We start from the raw sequence: 16,751 nt of genomic DNA on the forward strand, positions 1-16,751 counted from the left end.
GGGGAATTTGGATCCATACTACTAATAGACAGTCGCTTTCTGGAGCAGGTGAGCTTCTTTGGTTATATGTGAAAGAATTCAGTTTCAGAATCTGGCAGATAGAAGCAGGTATGCGATGTTATAGTATAATTCAATTGACACTGGGGTTATTCAAAGATTGGTAGAAACATAACCATAAAGAGATTAAAGAAGACATTTTTTCAAAGAAAAGAGGCCTTAAAGAGCCAGAGGTCCAGGGGTCATGAATTCAGAGTCATTTGGTGGCTGAACTTCGGGGCATTTGTTTTATGAGTGGTGGAGCGTGGCCTATTGATAAACACAGTCCCATTTAAAAGCTTCAGACCACTGTTGCCATATCAGACTGTGGGCCAGTCTTGCCAAAGTTCTAATTTTTCAAGGAAAACCAAAAGCTGGGTTATTTTTTTCATTTTTAAATGTCGATTCACGTTTCTTTTCTGCATTTCACTGAATAAGTCACTTAAGAACTCCAGGCCCTCACTATGAAATATCTGATCCCAGTCCAACTGCTCATTTAAAGGGGAGAATACACACACACACACACACACACACACACACACACACACACCCCTAAAGCTTAGAATGAATGGATTACTTCAACTATAGTTCTTAAGGCAATAAAAGTTGTGTGTTTGAAGCTCTTCCCAAACGGGAGAAAAACTTCCAGACTGTTGTTCAATCTCTATTATAATTTATCAAGACATTCTCTTTTCAGGTTATTTTGACCGTTCTACCACTTCTCTTCATCCCGTTTGCTGTTATCAAGTGTGTGAGTCTTTCATCATTTTAGAGTTTTGGACATATTTAGTGAGCACTTGCCACGTGTCAATCATTTCCCTCACACCAGGATATATTTGTAAACAAGACAGCCTGGTTCCTGCCTCTGCATAGCTTTGTGTCTATCAGAGTAGACAGGCAATAAAACGAGTTCTCACCTCAAAAGTGTGGTGAGTGTCAAGAAACAGGAAGGAAGCTCAAGACTCATAGCAAGGAGATCTTTGTAACATGATGATTCCTAAGACTCCTAACATAGGAGGGTAAGACTGCAAATGGACGTCTACATACTTGTATCACATATCTAAGTATTTAGAAGTTACAGATCAAGCTTACAAAGTCTAATTTTTTTTTTCCACATTGACAAATGAACGTTCTTTACAACCTGGATGTCTGGGTTTGAATTTAAATTTCCTGACTTCTTGGACTTCTGCTTCAGGATGTGGTGGTACAAAGAGGCCTGGAAGCCACCTCCCAGCCCACTTTTTGTTCCCCTTCCATCTCCTGGCTCCATTCCACACTGGAATAGACCTTAAGAACATATATGTATACCCCTACCCACAAGATTCATGTCCTGCCTCTCGCCACCAAAGCTCTATTTACATCCCCCTATCTGCCTCAAGAGATGCCCCTTGGCCATTGCTCAGGACTGGAAGTGTGCAAAGCGGTAGCATCATGAGCCCCCAGGAAGATGGACTCAAGAAAGAGGTCTGGGAAGATCCTGAAAGCAGGCTTGACCATTTGAGCAGGGAATCTCAGGGCCCCGGTACCCAGAGCTGGGCCTTGAGGCACAGGTTCTAGTGAATATGACCTGGTGGCCCCCTGAACTCCCCACGGGCTGGGGTACATCAGGAGAGAGCCAGAGTGAAGTCCTCTAAAGGGCAGCGTCAAGATCAGGGCCCCCCTCTTGCCTGGGTCTAATGCAATAACCTTTACTCTTTGCCATTTTCCCCAGTGACTTCAACATACACACATCTGCTACTCTGGCCTCAGAGTCTCTCCATATTCTTAACTCCACCAAGTTTTTACCACTTGTAGCTCCCACCAGGCTTTGGAGTCCTTAATCTCTGAGAAATGACACCTCCAGTGACTCAGGTTTGGGCTTCTCATTGTTAGCAACCATCTCTTTTCCCTCATTCTAGTCTTCACCTTTGCCCTAAAACTTCTGACAACTCTTCTAAATGGAGTTTTCCATATATATACATATATATAATTTTTCTAATCCACCATCTTGGACCTCCTCTCCCAAACATATTTTGAGTGTCCATCACATGCTAAGCATTGTATTCATTAGGCACTTCTATTAAGGGACAGGGGAGTGGGGAGCAGAGCAGAAACAGAAAGGAAGGGCCCTCTGAGTGGTCAAACTCTTCTTCCTCTGACTCACTAAACCCACTTTCCCAGCGGACAGGCAAGTGGCAGTATGCAGAGAAGGCAACAAAATCAACAGATGCCAAAAGGAGCTCATGATTTTCCTCCCCAGTCAGCTCCTTCTGCAAATTCACCAACTCAGTTAATAGCCTAACCATTCTTCCAGGGACTCCACTCAAAGCTCTCAGAGCCATCTTTACTGCCTCCATCTCTCTCAACTCCCTCACCTAGTCTCCATGTTAATTCTCCATTCAATGCTCCTTGAATCCAGCTTTCTTCCCATGCCACTCACAAGTCTAGTTAATGCCTCCTAACCGATTCCCTTGCTTCCTCTATCCTCTCCACAAAAATCTGATTCACCTTTCCAGATCTTCCTGATTTTATCTCTTCTCCTCATATTCAATATATCTCTTCCCCTCCACCATTGTCTGTCAAATCATTTCTAAACTCCTCGGTCTGATGGATAAGATTATGTGTGACCCAGCCACAGTGCAATACACTTTTCTTATTTCTGATTCCCCCACACATAGCTTGTGCTTTATCTTACATGTTCTATCACCTTTCCCAAATATGTCCTAACCTTTCCAGCCTTCGTAGCTTTGCTGTTTGATTTACCTAGAAAGCCCTGGCCCTATCTTCCTATCAAAATTGGTCCCTCTTTAAATACTCGGGCCATGAGGTCACCTTCTCCATGAAGCTTTCCCAGCATGGTACAGTGGAGGGACCTACAGAACCTGAACACTCAGACCCTACGGCTGACTTCCCACCATAGCAAGCCCAGGCAAGTCATTTACCTTCCCTGAATTGTCGTCTTATCTACAAATGAGAAATTTGAATCGCTGGGTTTTTGTGAAAATCAAGTTTTAAAATGCATGTGAAAGTGCTTTGAAATTACTATATTAATATTAGTTGTATCTTTCCAACCAGGATATCTTTTTCTTCTGAACCTCAGAAGAACTTACCTACTGTTTTGTATTCCTGCAATTTATGTGCAGTCTTTTATCTCTCACTCACCTACAAACCCTTGAAATGGCTTGTATACATTTGTATTCCCCAGCCTTGAATAACTGGACCCAATATATGTTTTCTGAATGAACTGCTTCCTTCCCTCATGATCACGTTTTGGCTATTTCATGACTGTCTACGAGCATCTGAAGCAAAAGGCAAGCACAGAAAATTGAAGAAAATGGCATTCAAGTTCATCAACCCAACTACCTAGCAGTGCTCCTAAAAACTTGGGTGATAAATAAATCTAAAATAATAAGAGTTTTCACTTACTGAATACCTACTACGTGCCAGACATTTACATACATTATCTCTAATTCTCCAGAGAACGCTGTCTGGTTGGGATGGTCATCTCCATCTCTCTCTGGGACAGGTGGGGCTTGAGGCTCTGGTTTGAAGGCCTGGAAGGTTCTGTGATGCCAACAGGAGCAATGGAAGCGACAAGTCCAAAGAAAGACAAGTGGTTTCTAGTGTGGCCAATGTCTTAGACAGTGGTGGTGAAGATCTCCAGCTTCCCCAAAGAACTAATACAGCCCTTCGGGGTTCTAGGAAAGCAAGTTCTCCTCCCCAACGGCTGTCCCTTCTCCAGGGGGCATCAGTCATGTAAATAGTTGTGCCTAGCAGAGCAACCATCTCATGACCTATGACAGTCAGTAGCAGAAGACACAGCATTGTGGCAGTAAGGTGAAAAGTCAGAGAGGAAGAACCTGATAAACTCTCAGAAATAACTGGGGACAGCTAGAGGAGGGCCAGTGTCTGGCCATTGAACACTTATTAGTAATACAAATAAGGTGACTTCATTTTGTTGTAATGGGCTGACCCAGCCTAGGACACACACATTACACTTCCAATATAATCAGAATATACTTCTCAAATAATCAGAATATAATAAAATGAACAATATTAAAATTGTAGTGAGAATACTTTAATTATAAAAAGCATAAGTCAATAATTCAGAATATACTTGGGTACATTGCTATGTCTGAAGGTCATGATCCTGGACCTTAGTTATAACTTTATAATATTCTAGATATTGAACCGTGTGGTATCCTAAAGATAGCACTGTCTTGGAAGTTTAGTGACTTGCTGGTTCTTTAGTAACAAGCGATGTGTCCTTGAACAGGTTATTTTGCCTTCTAAGTCACAAGTGCCTCACCTACAGAATGAGCAGGTTGGACTGGGTGATCTCTGTGTCTCCTTCCTCAGGTGTAATTCTACGAATCTCTGAAATTGTCTAGCCAGCCCAGCAGCATCCCTTTTCCTAGCTCTCTCTATTTCACAAATTAGAAATCCAAAGATGGTAATAATCATAACTGGCAGAGGGACTAAAAGCTGAGTGTCCAGTCCCTCACGGCTCTTCGGATTTTCCAGAGAATCCCACTATGCACGACACGCCAGGTCTGCCCGCTCTCAAACGCAGGAGGCCACCAAATCACTCCCTAATCAAAGTTTCACTCTCTCAGAGTTATTCATCTCAGAGAAGAAATACTTCATTCACGTTAAGGTCTGAATGACCTTATTACACCATGTGAACTCCAGGGGATGGAATGTCTGGTGTATCTAACCTACTATTAACATCCATCAGCTCCTCCCAACACCAGAAAACAAAACACAGCCGTTTGGCATCCAGTTACAGCTGATCCCTGCTGGAAGTTATTTTGAGAAAACTAGACTTAATGGGAAGTGACTTCTTTGAATGAAAACCATACTTGGTATCTGTTTCTGTGTCATCTTCTCCAATAACTATGAGCATCCAGAGGAAAGTATTTGTGCCTTACTCACCATTGTATCCCTGTGTCTACAGTGGTACCTGGTACCTAGTGGAGCCTCAATATATATTGGATAGATGAATAAATACCTAAACTCAAACTCAAATAGAGAAGAAACATTAAACTGACCAGTTGGATGGAAATCCATTAAAATGGTATAGTAAAACTGAGGAGCACATTTCTTCATGGCATAAAAAAAATTATGGTGAGGACGGGGATTATGGTTATAAAATAATAATAATAATAATAATAAATAATAAATAACTGTTGCATGTGCACATGTTCCAGGAGCTATGCTGAATTCTTACTTTGATTACTTCATTTAATTCTCACAATATTATCAGGTAGAATCTATTTTTATCCCCATTTAATAGATGAAGTGTGTGAGGCAAAAAAATGTTAATTAACTTTTGCATATTCAAGAGGAGACAGGGTCCAGAAAATCTGATTCCAGGAAAGTTGATCCCCTGTTTGTAATTTGTTTTACTGAGGGTAGATACACAGAGATGGGGCAGGAGTGGTTCTACAGCCTGAAGCTGGGGCGTCTTCAGGATCTGCAGTTTACCCATATCCTGCAGGACCCACCAGGTGCCCCATTCTGGCCCACAGCACATGGAAACAGCCCCTCGATCTAGTGTAAACAAAAGTTTCCACAGGACACTGAAGCTATATTCAACTGTAAAAAAAAAAAAAAAGCCTAGAAAGGAAAATATCCTACCAAGAAAGGAGGAATTAAACAAGTGTGGAAAGCTAATCTCTACTGAAAGGAGATTTTGCAGTCAAGTCAGCAGGGCTGGGAGATGACGTAGCCAGACAAACCACTAAATCAGAGGTCAGACAAAAAAGGGACTATCATCTAGAGTTCTATTAAGTAGGCATCTGTGTATCGTTTGCATATCACTGTTTGTAGTAGACGTAGTCTGTTTATTAATATTAAGCATTAAAGATGCCAGCTTGTAAATATTCAACTCTGAAGGCATTCATGGAAAACAAGATAACCAGAGACAGGAGACACCTGAAAGTAGACATCAAACAAATTGGTTAATTAGTTTGATTGTAAACGTACTCCTCTTCCCCTGCTACTTGAGGGATTTGCGATTCCCTATTTGAAAATGCCTAGAGAACTGAATCTTGCAGTAAGGATACTGTTCAGCACAATTTTTTTTCTTTTTTCAAATTCCTATGTCTCTTATAATCAACATTGTCAATGTATTAATAATCCTTAAGTAAAATGTACAATAAAATTTTTCCAAAAGAAGTTTTTCGTGCCTAAATTTTATGAGCCTCTTAACTTTGAGGTCTATCTTCCTTTAAATTCTGCAATTTAAATAAGTTTGATTTGGATAAAATGTGTGTTTTTTTCTCCAGCTACTTCTTCATATTTTCTCTTTGATATATGCAGATATTCTACACATGAGATCATAGTGGCTTGAGTCTTTAGAGACCACACAATGTGATATCCAACAGCTGTGCAGCCACTAGCCACATGTGGCTATTCAATTTTAATTTTAACTAAAATTAAAAATTGATTTCCTTAGCCACACTAGTCTTATGTCAAGTACTCAATAGCCACCATATTGTGGCTACCATATTGAACTGCAGAGATATAGAACATTACCACAGAAAGTCCTTGGGACAGCACTGCCTTAGAAAGGACAGAGGTTTAGTAATTCCCATCTTTTGATAGACTTGCGACCACAGCAATTTTCTTAAACTTTCAAAGCTTCAGTTATTTAAACTATAAAGTAGAGATACAAATATCTACACCTATAAAGTAGTTAGTACAATGTTCTGCACATTTTAATTGCTTAATAAAACTATTATTCTTGCTTAGAGATAAAAATTTCAAGCTTTGGGGGCCGGCCCAGTGGCTCAGGCGGTTGGAGCTCCATGCTCCTAACTCCGAAGGCTGCCGGTTCGATTCCCACATGGGCCAGTGGGCTCTCAATCACAAGGTTGCCAGTTCAATTCCTCGAGTCCCACAAGGGATGGTGGGTAGCACACCCTGCAACTAGCAATGACAACTGGACATGGAGCTGAGCTGCGCCCTCCACAACTAAGACTGAAAGGACAACAACTTGACTTGGAAAAAAATCCTGGAAGTACACACTGTTCCCCAATAAAGTCCTGTTCCCCTTCCCCAATAAAATCTTAATAAAAAAAAAATTCAAGCTTTGGAGACTCAAATTAGCATAATAAATATTTTATTTATACCATGAGTACTCAATAAATCTTGCTGGCTACCCAAAAAGATTAAATTAAATTAAAAATTAAAAAACATCATAGGACATTTACATATTTTTGTTTCTTTATTTATGATATCTTTAGGAGAAAAACAACTTGAATTACCCTGGAGAAACCTTAGACTCAGCTGTTTAAACCCAAAAACTGACCCAGGAGATTTCTGATTCCCAAACCACGCCTGAAATTTAAGTCAGGAACATCTTCAGTAAGTATATTTGTATAAGAAATATAGGTTTGATTTGCAGAGCAATGAGGCAAAATTCACATTCCCCCCACCCTTGGAGATAAAACTTACGCAAGTTACACATCCCAGAACTTTTGAAAGTGCTTAAACTTATCTAAGTATCTCTCCTGCCCCGCCCACCTCCCCCCCTTTCAGATCAACATGGAGCCATTTGTAACAGCATCCCAAACTGAGAGAACTATGGCTCATGTGCCCACAGAGCTTAATCCCTGCTACTCTCACAGAGGGACACATTGCAGTTAGGAATGCCAGCAGCCAGAGCCGAGATAATTCCAGACTCACAGAACGATTGTTCTATCAATCACAACTACACAAAACAACCCAAACAAAAATAATCAGAAGAAGCTATGAGTAAGCTACAAGTCACCATGATATGAATTGCTAACATCATATGTACTTGGAAATTCCAGTTTTTCTAGGCTTCTCAAAAAAAAAAAAAAGAGAGAGAGAGAGAGAACCAAGATGATGTAATGAGATGATACATAAGATAGAAGATAATACTTTGTCCTTACTATTCAAAATCAGATTACAAAACATACTAATTAAAAAAACATTTAGTTTGTCTCCTCCTTAAACTTTTAGTTGAGCTACGTAGATTTTCTTTCACACCAAAGAAGTACAAATAAAGAGAGTTATCCCTCTTGGAAGACTAGAGCCCAGTGATGGGAATATGGCTGAGGTAGGTGAAAATACATAGCAAAATGCTGGAAGAATTTTTTCAGATGCACAATATGAGCAGATAGTCACTCACTGCCAAGCAAAAAATCTGAATCAAGCCAACCCCTGCCATCTAAAATGGTCATAATTCTGAAAAAAATGTCTTCATTAGTAATCATTTGTTTACTGTAGAAATGCGAATAACGTAACTAACATTAATTAAGCATTTAACATGTTCTAAGCATAGTTATTGAGTAATTCACATGCATTATTAACAACAACCCTGCAAGGTAGGGAGCTAATGTCACCTCCCATCTTACAGATGAGTAGACTGAGGCACAGAGAGGTTAAATGACTTGCCCAAGATCACACAGCTAATCAGTGTGATAGCCAGCATCCCAGCACAGGCCGTCTGAGTTCATTTTACATCCCTGCCTCTGTTGGCAGTTGCAATAGTGATGAACTTACACAAACACCAAATCCTTATTACACACAAACCTATGATAATACACAAAGACTAACATCTTATAGCTATGGTTGTTTGGAGAAACCAGTGAAAAGGAAGAAACCCAGACATTTGATTGGAGCCTATTATCATCATCAAACTCACTTCTTGGTTTTCAAAATCCCCAGTACAAAGAGTGTCTCAGCTGGCAGTAATTTTGAAAACTCAAGAGGTGAATCCTAGTGACTTCTTTAGCTTTAAATTGAACCACACCTGAAGTTGGAACAGTCCATGAACTTTTCTCCCTCCTTTTTTTTAGTCATATTAATAAACAAATTCCCCTTTTAAAAAACTTGTTTGAGTTTCAACAGAAAGACCCATAACCAATACACTCTTTTCTCCAGCCACGGCCATCTCCACCCTCTCACAGCGATTGTCTCAGGGATTGGCTTGTGACCTAAGCCAGTCTATTCAGAGTGAATCTCAGGGACTTTGTATGCATTACCAGAAAATAAGATCTCTTTCTATTGGACTTGAACTTGGGAGGACATGAGCCTAGAGACGCTATCCCCAAGGTTGCTGGAATCCACTGCATGGAGTCCAGCATAACACCCCAATGAAGAAAAGATAGAACCAAGAGATGGAGAGAAACTGAATCTTGGTGACATAATTTGAGTCCTGAATTCTTTTCAGTGCTGTAAGCCAATAAATTCCACTCTTTGCTTAATTTCTATCATCAGTGATTGAAAGAATTCTAATACACATCTTTACTATTTTTCAAATTCATCTTCTCTCTTCTTTTTCTACCCTGCCTTGGTTCAAGCAGACATCCCTTCTTTACAAGATACTCCAGTTATCTATTCCTGCCTTACAAAGACCCTAAGATGTAGTAGCTTAAAACAACAATGATTTATTATTTCTCCTGAGTCTGTGTGTTTGCAATGGGTGATTGTTAGGGTTTATTTGTCAGCTTTACCACAGTAACAAATGACTCCCTCAGTCCCAGTGGCTCATAACCACCATTACTTCTCCTTCTGCCATTACATGTCTGCGGCCACATGGGTGAAGGCTCCATGCGTTTTCACATTCTGGGCCAAGATTGTGGGAGTAGCCCTTATTTGAGACATGCTATTCCTCTGGCAGAATGGAAAAGAGCTGGAAAGTGGGTGGAAACATACACAGTGGACCTTAAAGCCTCAGTTAAAAATATGGTGTCTGTGTTATGTCCTTTCATACCCCACAGACCAAAGCAAGTCCCTGACTTTGAGGGCTTCCCATGGCTGTCAGAGCAAATTAGGTTGACACCAAAGGCCCTTTATGAAAGGTTAAGTATGATAAGGAGATACATACATGTACACACACAAATACAGAGAAAAGGGGATTTTATATGTATAGATGTATAGATGTATATACACACATAGTACGTATATGACTTTTGAGGTAATTTGACTTTGTGGAAGTCTGAGGGTCAGTCTCAACCTAAGATCTGGGACCAGTCCTTTTCTAATGAGGCAAAATTCAGGAAGCCCCACTCCAAACAAATCAGGTTTCTGTTGAAACTATTCTGATGGTAGGACTTAGTTTTAATAACTGAGATCCAGATTTTGCCCCCCCTTCTTCCATCTCCCCTCCCCCCCACTCCTGTTCAAGCCGTTGTTTCTCAGTCTATTTGTGTAGGACACAGCTCTCTGGCCCATGCTGGTGGTATTATGAGCCTTGCACTCCCCCGGCTGAGGCAGTTGGTCGCCAGTCATCTGTCAGCGGCTCAGAGCAGGCCGAAGCACCTCACACCAACCTCCAGCTGCTCATGGCAACCCAGCTCCAAGGAGAGCTGTTGTTCACAATCTTAGCTGTAGAGGGCGCAGCTCACAGGCCCATGTGGGAATGGAACTGGTAACCTTGGGGTTAGGAGCAAGGCACTCCAACCACCTGAGCCACCAGGCCAACCCAGATTTTTTTAAATTGTAGTAAGAAACACATAATATAAAGTTTATTATTTTAACAATTTGTAAGTGTGGAGTATGATAGTGTTATCTATGTGCACATTGTTAGGCAACAGATCTCCAGGACATCTTTGTCTTGCAAAACTGAAACTCTGTATCCATTGAACAACAACTGCCCACTTCCCTCTCCCTCTAGCCCCTGGATCCAGCCTTCTGCCCCATCTGTAGGAGTTCCCTGACACCAACTGGCCACTTGCTAGGGCTGCTGCCAAGTGATGCTTCCTCCTTGCTGTCTTCATACAGCCTTCATCACAGAGCTTCCTCTGAAAGCCTACTACTACTGGGTTTGCCCCAGAGTATGCCCCACTCATGAGCATCTCATTTCCACCTCTTTTCTGGCTACCAATCAGGAGCTAAGATAATAATAATGGTAACATAAAATAATAGCATCTATCATTTGTTGCATATACCCTACATTCTAGACATTATTCTAAGTGCTTGACAGATGTGATCTCTAATCCTTGCATAACCTAGAAGTACAGCTATTCCCAGGTGTGTCTCAGTGTTCACCAGACACCATTCTTGATGTAGATCTGAACACTTCTTCAAGTCCCGCAGAACAATCCATTAGCACCAAAAGTACTCAAAAGCAATGTGGAATTTATTGAAGCCTCCTCAAAGGAGTGGAGCAGAGGTTTACACTTCACATCCAACGGAAGTCAAAATCCTCAACAGAAGTGGCTTTTCTCTGATGTCCTCTTGTGCTGTGCTACCATCAAGGTACCTCCTTCTCCTCCATCTCCAAGGCTTAGCCTCCTCAATTTTATGCTGAATGTATAATCCAGTAACAGGTAAGAGAATATGTAACTAAACATAGCTTAAACAATAAGGTTTATTATCTCTGGAGGTATCATTTCCAGGCTGGTTAATTCAGAGGCAAGCACCCAACCTTTCCTCTTTGCCATTCACAGCCCATAGGTTTTCATCCTCAGAGTTGTCCCTCGTGGTCACAAGATGGCTGCCATAGCTCTAGGAATTATATCTGCAGAAAACTACATCTAAAGATAGAAAGAGGGGTATTTCTCCTCACTCCCTTCCCCAGCCCAATCAGAAAGGAAAACGTTTTCCAGAAATGTCTCAGAAGTTTTACCTTTCAACTCATCCACCAGGGTTGAGTTACATGCTCATGACCTAGTAACAAAAGCTAAAATGGGCATTTTTAGCCTCCAGAGTTGGAAAGTGGGTTTGGCAGCGAGGACAAAGGGTGAGGAGACAGTGGTTGATGAGAAGGAACCACCAGTCGTGGCCATACAGAGCAGCTTGGTATGCTGCTTACTTCCGAGCTCACTTCTGTGCTCTGCAAGGTAAAATGCCTGACTATTAATAGGCCATGCTCTCTGGAAGTCTAGTTCACATTCATCTAATATTACTTAGGAAGGCTCTTTAGAGTTCCACCCTGGCCTCTAACCCTAATGGGATTTTCAAAGCAGAGGTTACCAAAACTCCTCTTGGAAATACAGTTACTGTCATCTCCATATGCACAGCAAATCTGCAGACTGAGTATTCTTACCCTGTTTTATAAATTTGGAAACTGAGCAGCAGAGAATTTAAGTGACTTGCGCAGAGTCGAACAACTACCAAATTGTAGATCAGTATTTGAAACTAGGGATGTCTGGCTCCAATGTCCTTGCTACAAATGAAAGCAGAACAAAGAACCAAAAAAGACAGAATGGGCTTAAAATTTAGCAGAAGGGTAAATAACTTCTTGTCCCTGTAGTAATTGAAAACTATCCCGAGGTTCTAAGGAGAAATGTAATTTCTGTCCTGGGCTATCTTTGAAAGATAAAATGGAACAATGCTTTTAGTGCTTGACTAAGGACATGGAGGCATTTTAAAAGTGCCTGAATGAATGAACAGAAGCTGAGCTTCTGAATTCCTGACACCCAACCCTTTAAGTGGGGTCTGGGGAGATCTTCATTCAACAGCAAACATTTACTGAGGATCTGCCCCCTGCCTGCCCTCAGAAAAGGGGTCTGAGGCCAAGAAACCGGGTAAACAGATATTTTTGCCTCCCTGTGGTAAGTGCTATTATGGAAATATGAACAGAGGGCCGTGGGCGAGCTTGTGGGGGAGGGAGCAGCACGGATGGGTGTCAGAAAACCCAAGATCATCATCTCCCTGACTGAGGTCATCCCCATGTTCCAGGCAAGTGCAGTCACCCGTGTTCAAAACGAGGACCCTGAGTCATGAGGAAAGAGCTAAACTGAATTTAGTATACACCTGTTACCCAAGGTACGGGGGAGGAATGTTTTCAAAAGATTTCATTCCAAAACGGGTTACAGGAAAACATTTCAGCATTTCTAAATGTCAATTTCAGGGTTTTGTTTTGAAGCTTGGGTACCTGACTTCAGGTAATGTAGTAGGTAATTTGCATACATTCTCTTGTTCAAAGCTTACGATACTCCTGTGAGGTAGATAGCCTTATTTTCCCACTTAAAGTTAAAAAACAAAAAGAAATAATGAATCCCCCCCACCTACTCTTTTAGGTGCAGGAACTAAGGATCAGGTTTAGCAAGTCATTCAAGGTCTTTCAGTTCTTAATATGCAGAATCAGATTCAAGACTTTACTGCCACAAAGCCAAGGTAAGGTGCCCTCTAGGAAACCAATATTTCACTGGAAAGCTAGTTATAGGTTAGTACACTGGATCCAAATACATGATAGGTGTCCTGTACTTACACTTCAGTAGAAAATCAACAGAAGTGGTGATCAAGGTTGAAGTATCCATCAGTGGAAAGAACAGGAGAACCTTTTCATTTTTTTAAATGGATGCTGTACAATACTCTATTCTCACATATATTTCTGTAACAAAGTACTTATTAAGGAATTCAGTTTTAAAGAGAACAATTTTGCTACCCTGATCATCTGTTCGGACTGTATTTTCCATAACTTGGGTATTTCAGATGCGCTACAAACTGGAAATGGTGGAACAAGTTGACTCTAAACCCTTGCCACACAAAGAGGTGCCCATCCCCTGGGAGCTTTTCAGAAATGCAGATTCTCAGTGCATTCCCCAGACCTGCCGAATCAGAATGGGCATTTTCACAGGAAGCCCAGGTGGTTTGCGTGCACATAAAGGTTGAGGAGTGCGCTGCTCCACAAAGGTACCTTTCCCTGGCATTCTCCCACCTTGCTTAGATAATGTCCTACGAGTCTGTGAAAATCAAAAATGTATGTCGTGTTGTGGGCTCTAAAAGACAAATTTTTATCAAAACAACATTTGCTGTCTTTTACACGGGATTTGTTATGTTAACTTAATCTAATAACTCCTTCTGAATAGATTTTTAGGGAGATCTATGGTCATACAGGAGGAGGAAAAAAATAATGAGGAAAAAGAAGTCAGTGGGAAGGGAAAGGAGGGTACCCTGATCCTCCAGTGGCACAGACACATCATGCAAACCCCTTGATGTATTATTGAATTTCTACATGGGTCAGGTGCAAAGCCCATTCCCTGAGGTGCCCACTGGGTGGTCTGCAACAATGGCTCCTCCCATCTGGAACCCTTTGCTATTTTGCAAATGTTTCAATGGCTCTGTTGAAAGCAATGAAACAACAGCTGGTGAGTAATCTCATTTCATATTAATAGAGCAGTGTTGACCCATCCAGGTCCCTCAGTACTTTGTAAAACAGAACCTCCTTTCTTTCCCAGGGCAAGGAAGGGAAATCTCAGCCAAAGTAGGGCCACTGCAGAACTGGGCAGAAAGAGCCCTTTTCTTTAAGACAGAATCTACTGGACTCTTTCAGATGAAAATTAAGTTAGGTTAAGGAAGCTGGAAGAGAATGTCTGCAATAAATCACCAGACTTTACCTATGCTAAGAAAAAGCCACAAACTAAAAAAGATTCTTGCCCCAACCCTGCCTCAGTTTCCTTTCTGTGAAAGCAATGTAGAAGATGTCAAAGTTAGGTGACAATCCTGAAAGATAAATCTGGGCTATTTTTAATACCAGGGCTAGCTGCTGGTTTACTCTTAGTGGAGTCAAATAAAACAAAATGTGACAGCCCCGTCAGTTAATCAGCTCTCCTGCCAGTGCCAGTAGCATTTTCCACACCGTAGAGAATGGCAAGGGAATAAAGTATAATCTGTGATTTCAAGGCACTTCATTTTGCTGGGGGATTTATTCAAGACAAATGACTAGAAGCAGGGCTGTAAGATATAAACATTAAAGATGTATACCTTCGCCAATTATACTATCATTAACATAGTATAATGGGAAAAGCTAAAATGTTTTGATTAAGCAACATTTCTGCGGATTTTGGCAAAACTTTTTTTTTCCCTCCAGGAGCAAAGTAATGCTTTCTTTAACATTATTTAACATTTACTAAAGCTGCATTGGGAATTCCTGCCCCAATTCTTTCAGTGTGGAATACATAGAAGTTGCTAGAAGGAGGCTGTTAGACAGATTTTCTACATGCTACCAGAATAAGTAAGCTATTCTAAGGCCGGACACAGAAAGTAGGGTGAGCCTGAAAGCCTGACTAGAGAAGGAAGGAGAAAGACGGCAATTTCTCAGAACAGTAGTTCCTAACCTCCACCCTTTGGGTCCAGGACCCTGTGATAATTGATATTATGTGTCAACTTGGCGGGGCCACCAGTGCCTAGATGGGTGGTCAAATATTGTTCTGGATATTTCTATGAAGGTGTTTTTGGACAAGATTAACATTTAAATACATGGAGTTAAGTAAAACAAATTGCCCTCCATAGTGTGAATGGGCTTCATCCAATCAATTAAAGGCCTGAATAGAACAAAAGACTGATCTCTACCAAGCAAGAGGGAATTCTCTAGCCCGATAGCCTTTGGACTTGAACTTCAGTATTGGCTCTTCCTGGGTCTCCAGCCTGCCAGCTCACCCTGCAGATTTTGGACCTACGTGAGCTGATTCCTTAAAATAAATCTCTCTCTCTCTGTCATATATATATATATATATATATATATATATATATATATATATATATACACATATATATATATATGTATATAGACTATACAGTGTGTGTATATATATATATATATACACAATTTCTTCTTGTATGTATATATATATATATACAATTTCTCTCTATATATTTCTACATATATATATTTCTATATATACACATCACCTCCTATTGGTTCTGTTTCTATAGAGAACACTAAGTAATACAGACTCTTTTTTGAGTTTGTAGACGGAATATTTATTGAATGCCTTCTATATGCCAAACTGTGGACTCTCTTCCCAGAAAACTGCACACAAACACAAATTTTACCTACTCATATGGTTTCCAGAGAATCCCCAAACCCTTGAAGCACATCCTGAACCCCACTCCCTCAAATTAAAAGCCCCTGGGTCCCCAGTTAGTAAAAGGGATATAACTGAATACTTTCCCATCCCAGTTTTCTTGTCCTGAAAGCAATTCCTACCTGGCAGGTAGAGTAAGGCATGTACCTGCATGGAGTTATGGAAGTACCAGCAAGGCATCGCAGAAATCTCCCCCTCTCTCACCTCTCTGAGGGGCTGGGAACCTCCACGGTCCTGGCTAGCCTCCTGTGATGGAGGCTTGTTAATTGAGCCGGAATAAGGAATTGCTACCACACGTGGTGTGGCTGAGACTAGCTGGTTATTTCTCAACATCAGCACTGCCTTCCTTGGCACTGTGTTCTCAGCTTGTTCTTACTGATGGACCGTGAGTGAAGGTGCGGTGTGTCACCTCCAATCAGAGGCCATTCAGATGAAGATGGCTTTTCATGCTCTTCCTTCCCTTGCAGCAGACACAGTGAAGGACTTCTTGGTTGCCCTAGACAGATGGAGCGTGAAAGAGCAAGAGGCCAAATCCTCTTTCTCCCCCATCCCCATATTGGATTGCGATGGAAGCAAGAATCAAACCTTTATTTTGTTAAATGACTGAGATCTGGGAGTTGTTTGTCAGCTTCTCCTGACTAATACAGACAGAAATGTTTATCATGGAAGAAAGATACTAGTATTTGTACTGGAAAAATAGCAATTTAAAAAAGCCAATATGATGCATATCTTTATTACTCATTGACCTTAGCAGAGACTGAAGAAATAGCCCTGGTTAGGACTAAGGAGTCCAAACTCAGAGACGGCACGAGGTGACCAGGCTCCTGCTGGGGGCTGCCATGCTGCACAAGTTCAGGGGGCACATTCACACAGGCGCTGTTGTTCCTTGGAGTTGGACAGGGCACAGCCTGCCCAGCCGAACAAAGTAGCCCTACTCCTGGGAGT

Source organism: Rhinolophus sinicus, chromosome 16 (genome assembly GCF_057876585.1).
Source record: "Rhinolophus sinicus isolate RSI-liver-muscle chromosome 16, RSI-T2T, whole genome shotgun sequence".
NCBI classification, from domain to species: domain Eukaryota; kingdom Metazoa; phylum Chordata; class Mammalia; order Chiroptera; family Rhinolophidae; genus Rhinolophus; species Rhinolophus sinicus.